Source organism: Triticum urartu, chromosome 7 (assembly GCF_003073215.2).
Source record: "Triticum urartu cultivar G1812 chromosome 7, Tu2.1, whole genome shotgun sequence".
Lineage (NCBI taxonomy): Eukaryota > Viridiplantae > Streptophyta > Magnoliopsida > Poales > Poaceae > Triticum > Triticum urartu.
In genome coordinates, this window is record NC_053028.1 from 287,089,754 (window position 1) to 287,102,769 (window position 13,016).

Below are 13,016 nucleotides of genomic sequence, written 5' to 3' on the forward strand. Positions count from 1 at the left end.
GATGAACTTATGAAATTGTTTGCTAATAAGAGTGCTCCTACTGATCCTAATGATATGCCTTTGTCTACTTTGATTGAGAATAATAATGAATCTATGGATGTGAATTTTGTTGGTAGGAACAATTTTGGTAACAACGCGTATAGAGGTAATTTTAATTCTAGGACATTTCCTAGTAATTCCTCTAATAATTATGGTAATTTCACCAACAATTCTTATGTAAATTATAATAAGATGCCCCCTGATTTTGAATCCAGTATTAAAGAATTTATTAGTTCTCAAAAGAGTTTCAATGCTTTGATTGAAGAAAAATTGCTTAAGATTGATGAGTTGGCTAGGAACATGGATAGAATTTCTCTTGATGTTGATTGTTTGAAACTTAGATCTATTCCACCTAAGCATGATATCAATGAGTCTCTCAAAGCTATGAGAATTTCCATTGATGAGTGCAAAGAAAGAACCGCTAGGAGACGTGCTAAAAAGATTGCTTTGTGAAAGCATGTTCTTCTAGTTTTCATGATAATAAGGATGAAGATCTAAAAGTAATTGATGTGTGCACTATTAAATCCTTGTTTTGCAATATTAATCTTGATAATGATGGGACTGGAGATGAGTCAACTTTAGTTAGAAGGCGTCCCAATGATTCGGAGTTTTTAGATCTTGATGCAAAAATTGATAAAAGTGGGATTTGGAGGTCAAAACTTTAAATAGCAATGAACCCACTATCTTGGATTTCAAGGAATTTAATTATGATAATTGTTCTTTAATAGATTGTATTTCCTTATTGCAATCTGTGCTAAATTCTCCTCATGCTTATGTTGGGGAACGTTGCAGAAAACAAAAATTTTCCTACTCGTTTCACCAAGATCCATCTAGGAGTTCATCTAGCAACGAGTGATTAGATGCATCTACATACCTTTGTAGATCGCGAGCGGAAGCGTTCGAAGAACGGGGTTGATGTAGTCGAACACGACGTGATTCAAATCACCGGAGATCCTAGCACCGAACGGACGGTACCTCCGCGTTCAACACACGTACGGAGCGGATGATGTCTCCTCCTTTCTTGATCCAGCAAGGGGGGAGGAGAGGTTGATGAAGATCCAGCAGCACGACGGCGTGGTGGTGGATGCAGGGCGTCACAGTAGCAGGGCTTTGCCGTGTACTACGAGGGAGAGATGTAACAGGGGAGAGGGAAGCACAAAAGGCTGAGGTATGAAGTCCTCCCTCTCCTCAACTATATATAGGAGGGCCAAGGGGGGGTGGTGCGCCAGCCTAGGAGATCCAATCTCCTAGGTGCGGCAGCCAAGGGGAGGTTTCCCTCCCCCCCAAGGCACCTAGAGGTGCCTTCCACAATTGGGACTCTTCCCTTAAGTGGAACCCTAGGCGCATGGGCTTTTGGGGCTGGTGCCCTTGGCCCATCTAGGCCAAGGCGCACCCCCTACAGCCCATGTGCCCCCCCGGGACAGGTGGCCCCACCCGGTGGGCCCCCGGGACCCTTCCGGTGGTCCCGGTACAATACCGATAACCCCAAAACTTGTCCCGATGCCCGAAACAGGACTTCCCATATATAAATCTTTACCTCCGGACCATTCCGGAACTCCTCGTGACGTCCAGGATCTCATCCGGGACTCCGAACAACATTCGGGTTACTGCATACACATATCTTCACAACCCTAGCGTCACCGAACCTTAAGTGTGTAGACCCTACGGGTTCGGGAGACATGCAGACATGACCGGGACGACTCTCCGGTCAATAACCAACAGCGGGATCTGGATACCCATGTTGGCTCCCACTGCTCCACGATGATCTCATCGGATGAACCACGATGTCGAGGATTAAACAACCCCGTATACAATTCCCTTTGTCAATCGGTATGTTACTTGCCCGAGACTCGATCGTCGGTATCCCAATACCTTGTTCAGTCTCGTTACCGGCAAGTCACTTTACTCGTACCGTAATGCATGATCCCGTGACCAGACACTTGGTCACTTTGAGCTCATTATGATGATGCATTACCGAGTGGGCCCAGTGGATACCTCTCCGTCATACGGAGTGACAAATCCCAGTCTTGATCCGTGTCAACCCAACAGACACTTCGGAGATACCCGTAGTATACCTTTAGAGTCACCCAGTTACGTTGTGACGTTTGGTACACCCAAAGCACTCTACGGTATCCGGGAGTTACACGATCTCATGGTCAAAGGAAAAGATACTTGACATTGGAAAACTCTAGCAACGAACTATACGATCTTGTGCTATGTTTAGGATTGGTCTTGTCCATCACATCATTCTCCTAATGATGTGATCCCGTTATCAATGACATCCAATGTCCATAGCCAGGAAACCATGACTATCTGTTGATCAACGAGCTAGTCAACTAGAGGCTTACTAGGGACATATTATGGTCTATGTATTCACACAGTGTATTACGATTTCCGGATAATACAGTTATAGCATGAATAAAGACAATTATCATGAACAAAGAAATATAATAATAATTTATTATTGCCTCTAGGGCAATATTTCCAACAGTCTCCCACTTGCACTAGAGTCAATAATCTAGTGACATTGTGATGAATCGAACACCCATGGAATTCTGGTGTTGATCATGTTTTGCTCTAGGGAGAGGTTTAGTCAACGGATCTGCTACATTCAGGTCCGTATGTACTTTACAAATATCTATGTCTCCATCTTGAACATTTTCACGAGGAGTTGAAGCGACGCTTGATGTGCTTGTCTTCTTGTGAAACCTGGGCTCCTTGGCAAGTGCAATAGCCCAGTGTTGTCATAGAAGAGTTTGATTGGCCCCGACGCATTGGGTATGACTCCTAGTCGGTGATGAACTCCTTCACCCAAATTGCTTCATGCGCTGCCTCCGAGGCTGCCATGTACTCCGCTTCACATGTAGATCCCGCCACGACGCTCTGCTTGCAACTGCACCAGCTTACTGCCCCACCATTCAAATATACACGTATCCGGTTTGTGACTTAGAGTCATCCAGATCTGTGTCGAAGCTAGCGTCGACGTAACCCTTTACGACGAGCTCTTCGTCACCTCCATAAACGAGAAACATTTCCTTAGTCCTTTTCAGGTACTTCAGGATATTCTTGACCGCTGTCCAGTGTTCCTTGCCGGGATTACTTTGGTACCTTCCTACCAAACTTACGGCAAGGTTTACATCAGGTCTGGTACACAGCATGGCATACATAATAGAACCTATGGCTGAGGCATAGGGGATGACACTCATCTCTTCTATATCTTCTGCCGTGGTCGGGCATTGAGCCGAGCTCAATTTCATACACCTTGCAAAACAGGCAAGAACCCTTTCTTGGACTGATCCATTTTGAACTTCTTCAAAATCTTATCAAGGTATGTGCTTTGTGAAAGACCTATGAGGCGTCTTGATCTATCTCTATAGATCTTGATGCCTAATATATAAGCAGCTTCTCCAAGGTCCGTCATTGAAAAACTCTTATTCAAGTAGGCCTTAATGCTGTCCAAGAGTTCTATATCATTTCCCATCAAAAGTATGTCATCTACATATAATATGAGAAATGCTACAGAGCTCCCACTCACTTTCTTGTAAACGCAGGCTTCTCCATAAGTCTGCGTAAACCCAAACGCTTTGATCATCTCATCAAAGCGAATGTTCCAACTCCGAGATGCTTGCACCAGCCCATAAATCGAGCGTTAGAGCTTGCACACCTTGTTAGCATTCTTAGGATCGACAAAACCTTCTGGCTGCATCATATACAATTCTTCCTTAAGGAAACCATTAAGGAATGCCGTTTTGACGTCCATTTGCCATATCTCATAATCATAGAATGCGGCAATTGCTAACATGATTCGGACGGACTTCAGCTTCGCTACCGGTGAGAAAGTCTCATCGTAGTCAACACCTTGAACTTGTCGATAACCCTTAGCGACAAGCCGAGCTTTATAGATGGTCACGTTACCATCCGCGTCTGTCTTCTTCTTAAAGATCCACTTATTTTCTATGGCTCGCCGCTCAACGGGCAAGTCAGTCAAAGTCCATACTTCGTTTTCATACATGGATCCTATCTCGGATTTCATGGCTTCTAGCCATTTGTCGGAATCCGGGCCCGCCATCGCTTCTTCATAGTTCGAAGGTTCACCGTTGTCTAACAACATGATTTCATAGATAGGGTTGCCGTACCACTCTGGTGCGGAACGTGTCCTTGTGGACCTTCGAATTTCAGTAGCAACTTGATCTAAATTTTCATGATCATCATCATTAACTTCCTCTTTAGTCGGTGCAGGCACCTCAGGAACATTTTCTTGAGTTGCGCCATTTCCGGTTCAAGAGGTAATACTTCATCAAGTTCTACTTTCCTCCCACTTACTTCTTTCGAGAGAAACTCTATCTCTAGAAAGGACCCATTCTTGGCAACAAATCTTGCCTTCGGAGGGTAGAAGGTATACCCAATAGTTTCTTTAGGGTATCCTATGAAGACGCATTTTTCCGACTTGGGTTCGAGCTTTTCAGGTTGAAGTTTCTTGACATAAGCATCGCATCCCCAAACTTTTAGAAACGACAGCTTAGGTTTCTTCCCAAACCATAATTCATACGGTGTCGTCTCAACGGATTTCGACGGAGCCCTATTTAAAGTGAATGCGGCAGTCTCTAAAGCATAGCCCCAAAATGATAGCGGTAAATCGGTAAGAGACATCATAGATCGCACCATATCTAATAGAGTGCGATTACGACGTTCGGACACACCATTACGCTGAGGTGTTCCAGGCGGCGTGAGTTGTGAAACTATTCCACATTTTCTTAAGTGTGTGCCAAATTCGTGACTCAAGTATTCTCCCACGATCTGATCGCAAAGAACTTGATTTTCCTGTCACGTTGATTCTCAACCTCACTCTGAAATTCCTTGAACTTTTCAAAGGTCTCAGACTTGTGTTTCATTAAGTAGACATACCCATATCTACTCAAGTCATCAGTGAGGGTGAGAACATAACGATAGCCACCGCGAGCCTCAACACTCATTGGACCGCACACATCAGTATGTATGATTTCCAATAAGTTGGTTGCTCGCTCCATTGTTCCTGAGAACGGAGTCTTGGTCATTTTACCCATGAGGCATGGTTCGCACGTGTCAAATGATTCGTAATCAAGAGACTCTAAAAGTCCATCTGCATGGAGCTTCTTCATGCGTTTGACACCTATGTGACCAAGGCGGCAGTGCCACAAGTATGTGGGACTATCATTATCAACCTTACATCTTTTGGTATTCACACTATGAATATGTGTAGCATTACGCTCGAGATTCATTAAGAATAAACCATTCACCATCGGAGCATGACCATAAAACATATCTCTCATATAAATAGAACAACCATTATTCTCGGATTTAAATGAGTAGCCATCTCGAATTAAACGAGATCCTGATACAATGTTCATGCTCAAAGCTGGCACTAAATAACAATTATTGAGGTTTAAAACTAATCCCGTAGGTAAATGTAGAGGTGCAGCGTGCCGACGGCGATCACATCGACCTTGGAACCATTCCCGACGCGCATCGTCACCTCGTCCTTCGCCAGTCTCCGCTTATTCCGCAGCTCCTGCTTTGAGTTACAAATGTGAGCAACCGCACCGGTATCAAATACCCAGGAGCTACTACGAGTACTGGTAAGGTACACATCAATTACATGTATATCACATATACCTTTCGTGATGCCGGCCTTCTTGTCCGCTAAGTATTTGGGGCAGTTCCGCTTCCAGTGACCATTTCCCTTGCAATAAAAACACTCAGTCTCGGGCTTGGGTCCATTCTTTGGCTTCTTCCCGGCAGCTTGCTTACCGGGCGCGGCAACTCCCTTGCCGTCCTTCTTGAAGTTCTTCTTACCCTTGCCTTTCTTGAACTTAGTGGTTTTATTCACCATCAACACTTGATGTTCCTTTTTGATCTTCCACCTCCGCTGATTTCAGCATTGAATATACCTCAGGAATGGTCTTTTCCATCCCCTGCATATTGAAGTTCATCACAAAGCTCTTGTAGCTCGGTGGAAGCGACTGAAGGATTCTGTCAATGACCGCGTCATCCGGGAGATTAACTCCCAGCTGAGTCAAGCGGTTATGCAACCCAGACATTTTGAGTATGTGCTCACTAACAGAACTATTTTCCTCCATCTTACACTGAAGAACTTGTCGGAGACTTCATATCTCTCGACCCGGGCATGAGCTTGGAAAACCATTTTAGCTCTTCGAACATCTCATATGCTCCGTGTCGCTCAAAACGCTTTTGGAGCCCCGGTTCTAAGCTGTAAAGCATGCCGCACTGAACGAGGGAGTAATCATCAGCACGTGTCTGCCAAGCGTTCATAACGTCTTGTTCTGCAGGGAGAAAGGTGCTTCACCTAGCGGTGCTCTAGGACATAATCTTTCTTGGCAGCTATGAGGATGATCCTCAGGTTCCGGACCCAGTCCGTATAGTTGCTGCCATCGTCTTTCAGCTTGGTTTTCTCTAGGAACGCGTTGAAGTTGAGGACAACGTGGCCATTTGATCTACAAGACATATTGTAAAGATTTTAGACTAAGTTCATGATAATTAAGTTCATCTAATCAAATTATTCAATGAACTCCCACTCAGATAGACATCCCTCCAGTCATCTAAGTATAACATGATCCGAGTTACTAGGCCGTGTCCGATCATCACGTGAGACGGACTAGTCAACATCGGTGAACATCTTCATGTTGATCGTATCTTCTATACGACTCATGCTCGACCTTTCGGTCTTCTGTGTTCCGAGGCCATGTCTGTACATGCTAGACTCGTCAAGTCAACCTAAGTGTTTGCATGTGTAAATCTGTCTTACACCCGTTGTATGTGAACGTTGGAATCTATCACACCCGATCATCACGTGGTGCTTCGAAACAACGAACTGTCGCAACGGTGCACAGTTAGGGGGAACACTTTCTTGAAATTATTATGAGGGATCATCTTATTTACTACCGTCGTTCTAAGTAAACAAGATTCAAAAACATGATAAACATCACATGCAATCAAATAATAGTGACATGATATGGCCAATATCATATAGCTCCTTTGATCTCCATCTTGGGGCTCCATGATCATCTTGTCACCGGCATGACACCATGATCTCCATCATCGTGTCTCCATGAAGTTGCTCGCCAACTATTACTTCTACTACTATGGCTAACACGTTTAGCAATAAAGTAAAGTAATTTACATGGCGTTTCTCAATGACACGCAGGTCATACAAAAAATAAAGACAACTCCTATGGCTCCTGCCGGTTGTCATACTCATCGACATGCAAGTCGTGATTCCTATTACAAGAACATGATCTCATACATCACATATATATCATTCATCATTCATCACAACTTTGGCCATATCACATCAACATGAACACTTGCTGCAAAAACAAGTTAGACGTCCTTTCTAATTGTTGTTGCAAGTTTTACGTGGCTGCAATAGGGTTCTAGCAAGAACGTTTTCTTACCTACGCCAAAACCACAACGTGAATTGCCAATTTCTATTTACCCTTCATAAGGACCCTGTTCATCGAATCCGATCCGACTAAAGTGGGAGAGACAGACACCCGCCAGCCACCTTATGCAACTAGTGCATGTCAGTCGGTGGAACCGGTCTCACGTAAGCGTACGTGTAAGGTTGGTCCGGGCCGCTTCATCCCACGATGCCGCCAAATCAAGATAAGACTAGTAACGGCAAGCAAATTGACAATATCGACGCCCACAACTACTTTGTGTTCTACTTGTGCATAGTAACTACGCATAGACCTAGCTCATGATGCCACTGTTGGGGAACGTTGCAGAAAACAAAAAAATTTCCTACGTTTCACCAAGATCAATCTATGGAGTCAACTAGCAACGAGAGGAGAGTGCATCTACATACCCTTGTAGATCGCGAGCAGAAGCGTTCAAAAGAACGGGGATGATGGAGTCGTACTCGCCGTGATCCAAATCACCGATGACCAAGTGCCGAACGGACGGCACCTCCGCGTTCAACACACGTACGGAGTGGATGACGTCTCCTCCTTCTTGATCCAGCAAGGGGAAAGGAGAGGTTGATGAAGATCCAGCAGCACGATGGGCGTGGTGGTGGATGCAGCAGTGATCGCAGCAGGGCTTCGCCGAGCTTCTGCGAGAGGGAGAGGTGTAGCAGGGGAGAGGGAGGCGCCAAGACTTGTAGGTGCGGCTGCCCTCCCTCCCCCCTTTATATAGGCCCCCTAGGGGGGTGCGCCGGCCCTAGGAGATGGGATCTCCTAGGGGGGGCGGCGGCCAAGGGGGTGCCCCAAGGCAAGTGGAGGCGCCCCCTCCCCTAGGGTTCCCAACCCTAGGCGCATGGGGGGCCAAGGGGGGGCGCACCAGCCCACTATGGGCTGGTTCCCCTCCCCACTTCAGCCCATGGGGCCCTCCGGGATGGGTGGCCCCACCCGGTGGACCCCCGGGACCCTTCCGGTGGTCCCGGTACAATACCGGTGACCCCCGAAACTCTCCCGATGGCCGAAACTGCACTTCCTATATATAATTCTTCACCTCCGGACCATTTCGGAACTCCTCGTGACGTCCGGGATCTCATCCGGGACTCCGAACAACTTTCGGGTTACTGCATATTCATATCTCTACAACCCTAGCGTCACCGAACCTTAAGTGTGTAGACCCTACGGGTTCGGGAGACATGTAGACATGACCGACGGCTCTCCGGTCAATAACCAACAGCGGGATCTGGATACCCATGTTGGCTCCCACATGCTCCTCGATGATCTCATCGGATGAACCACGATGTCGAGGATTCAATCAATCGTATACAATTCCCTTTGTCAATCGGTACGTTACTTGCCCGAGACATCGATCGTCGGTATCCCAATACCTTGTTCAGTCTCGTTACCGGCAAGTCACTTTACTCGTACCGTAATGCATGATCCCGTGATCAACCACTTGATCACATTGAGCTCATTATGATGATGCATTACCGAGTGGGCCCAGAGATACCTCTCCGTCATACGGAGTGACAAATCCCAGTCTCGATTCGTGCCAACCCAACAGACACTTTCGGAGATACCTGTAATGTACCTTTATAGTCACCCAGTTACGTTGTGACGTTTGGCACACCCAAGGCACTCCTACGGTATCCGGGAGTTGCACAATCTCATGGTCTAAGGAAATGATACTTGACATTCAGAAAAGCTACAGCAAACGAACTACACGATCTTTGTAGCTATGCTTAGGATTGGGTCTTGTCCATCACATCATTCTCCTAATGATGTGATCCCGTTATCAATGACATCCCCATGTCCATAGCCAGGAAACCATGACTATCTGTTGATCAACGAGCTAGTCAACTAGAGGCTCACTAGGGACACATTGTGGTCTATGTATTCACACATGTATTACGATTTCCGGATAATACAATTATAGCATGAATAATAGACAATTATCATGAACAAGGAAATATAATAATCATTTTATTATTGCCTCTAGGGCATATTTCCAACACCTACTACTACGTGCAGCCATTGACGACGACCAGGAGTAGTTTAGGAGGATCCCAGGCAGGAGGCCTGCGCCTCTTTCGATCTGTATCCCAGTTTGTGCTAGCCTTCTTAAGGAAAACTTGTTTAACTTATGTCTGTACTCAGATATTGTTGCTTCCGCTGACTCGTCTATGATCGAGCTCTTGTATTCGAGCCCTCGAGGCCCCTGGCTTGTAATATGATGCTTGTATGACTTATTTTATTTGTAGAGTTGTGTTGTGATATCTTCCCGTGAGTCCCTGATCTTGATCGTACACGTTTGCGTGTATGATTAGTGTACGGATTCAAATCGGGGGCGTCACATCCTGACATCAATCTCGATAACATAGTATGCAGTGGAATTATGTATGTTGTCATAAGGTTCGAACCGATAAAGATCTTCGTAGAATATCGTAGGAGCCAATATGGGCATCCAGGTTCCGCTATTGGTTATTGACTGGAAGTGTCTCGGCATGTCTACATAGTTCTCGAACCCGTAGGGTCCGCACGCTTAACGTTCGTTGACGATATAGTACTATATGAGTTATGTATGTTGGTGAACCGAATGTTGTTCGGAGTCCGGATGAGATCACGGACATGACGAGGAACTCCGGAATGGTCCGGAGTAAAGTTTGATATATGGGATAATAGTGTTTGGTCTCCGGAAGGGTTCCGGAATTCACCGGAAGGGGTTCCGGATGTTTCCCGAAATGTTTGGGTACGAGAACACTTTATTCTGGGCCAAAGGGGAAAGCCCCAAGGCTTTTGGAAAGTGCAAAAGGAAGTTTTGCGGAGACCAGAGGCTAGACGCCAGGAACCCTGGCGTCTAGGGGGTAGACGCCGGGAACCCTGGCGTCTAGCCCTGGAGTCCGAGAGGACTCTTGCCTTTCGGGAAACCGACTTTGAGGAGGTTTTACTCCAAGTTTCGACCCCAGGGCTCAACATATAAATAGAGGGGAGGCTAGCACCCAAGACACATCAAGAAACACCAAGCCGTGTGCCGGCAACCCCGTCCCCTCTAGTTTATCCTCCGTCATAGTTTTCGTAGTGCTTAGGCGAAGCCCTGCGGAGATTGTTCTTCACCAACACCGCTCACCACGCCGTCGTGCTGCCGGAACTCATCTACTACTTCGCCCCTCTTGCTGGATCAAGAAGGCGAGGACGTCATCGAGCTGAACGTGTGCTGAACGCGGAGGTGCCGTACGTTCGGTACTTGATCAGGACGGATCATGAAGGTGTACGACTACATCAACGCGTTGATAAACGCTTCCGCTTTGGTCTTCATAGGGTACGTAGACACACTCTCCCCTCTCGTTGCTATGCATCTCCTAGATAGATCTGCATGATCGTAGGAAATTTTTGAAAATACGTTCCCCAACAGTAGCCAACTCATGATGTTCTTCATAGTTGTAGCAGATGTAGTCGTACTTGTCATGCATGTTTCCTTTTCATGTATGAGTCTATGTATAATTATGTTGGAACTTTTCTCCGTTATTATTCGCCTTGGTTTCCTGTTGCTTTCTTTTGGGTTTTGTCACTTGCTTTTATTCCCCATTTATGGATGTTGCTCATCTCGGTTGCTTCATATTGGGAAAAACAAACAATAGGATGACGCTGGGAGGCAGCAGCAGTCACGCTGGTGAGGATGTCCTTGTTCGCCGCTCAGCAAAACAGGCAGGGCAGTCCCTCGAATTGTATCCACAACCACCACCTCCACCGACACATCCGCCAACCACTGAATAGATCACGCGCATGTTCGAAGAAAGAAGAAACAACGATCTGCTTGAACTACTGAAAAGTGTGCAAGCTATGGTTCGGCAGAATGGAAATCAGAATTGCAATCACTCCAAGCTCTCAGATTTGTAAAGGACTAAGCCACCCAGTTTTAATAAAGTTGTTGACCCTCTGGAAGCTGACGAATGGTTAAGGACCATTGAAAATAAATTGGACAATTGCTCGTACCAAAGAAGGTGATAAGGTTCCATTTGAGACTCGCTATCTGGAAGGAGTCGCAGCTATTTGGTGGGACAACACTAAAGCTATGTGGCCAGCAGATGAAGAAAACACATGGGATAAGTTTAAGGATCAGTTCTGCAAATATCACATCCCTACGGGCATCATGAAAGTCAAACAGCGTGAGTTCCTAGCCCTCACACAAGGTAACTTATCCGTCACCGAGTATTTGAACAAGTTCAATCATTTGGCCTGCTATTCCCTGTATGATGTGGCCACCGAAGAGAGAAAGATCAACAGATTCCTTGGAGTGACTCAAAACACCTCAGATGCACTCTCAGTATGCTTGATTTTCGGATTTTGAGACTCTGGTAAATAAAGCCCTGATTGCAGAAAGGGAGCACAAGCTTATTCAGGACAGTAGGCCCGTTCATGATGACCGTAAGCGAAAGTTTGAGCCTAAGAAGGAAGGACCCATAGCCCAGAAGGCTCATACCTCACAACAGACATAGGTTGAGTATAAGCCCAATTGGACAGCAGAATGTTAACAAGACCACTACCCAAGTCAAGAATATTGTGACCAGCGGTATACGTGAAGATTGTCGCGTAACAATGCGTGCTTTTCTTGTGGGAAAGCCGGACACTACGCTAGGAAGTGCCCCAAGAACGGCAAGTCAAATGCTCCATTCAAGCTGCAAGTTAATCACATGGAGCCATAGCCTGGCCAGAAAACAATCCAAGGGCAAGTTCATCACCTCTCCGAAGAGCCCAAGAGAACCCAGGAAGTCGTCATTGGTATGTTTTCTATTAATAGCATACCTGCAATAATTTTGTTTGACTCTGGCTTCCCATTCTTTTATTTCACGGAGTTTTGTTCCCAAAACAAGTTTCTCTTGCTCGATTTTGGAAAAGAGTATGATGGTACAATCCCCGGATCGTTGCTCAAAGCAATTGGCCTGTCAGGATTTGGAGAGACATGTCGGTGTCAAAACCGGCGGATCTCGGGTAGGGGGTCCCGAACTGTGCGTCTAAGGGATGGTAACAGGAGGCGGGGGACACGATGTTTACCCAGGTTCGGGCCTCTCGATGGAGGTAATACCCTACTTCCTGCTTGATTGATCTTGATGATATGAGTATTACAAGAGTTGATCTACCACGAGATCGTAGAGGCTAAACCCTAGAAGCTAGCCTATGGTATGATTGTTGTTGTCCTACGGACTAAACCCTCCGGTTTATATAGACACCGGAGGGGGCTAGGGTTACACAGAGTCGGTTACAAGGAAGAAGATCTACATATCCGTATTGCCAAGCTTGCCTTCCACGCCAAGGAGAGTCCCATCCGGACACGGGACGAAGTCTTCAATCTTGTATCTTCATAGTCCAACAGTCCGGCCAAAGGATATAGTCCGGCTGTCCGGAGACCCCCTAATCCAGGACTCCCTCAGTAGCCCCTGAACCAGGCTTCAATGACGATGAGTCCGGCGTGCAGATTTGTCTTCGGCATTGCAAGGCGGGTTCTTCCTCCGAATACTCCATAGA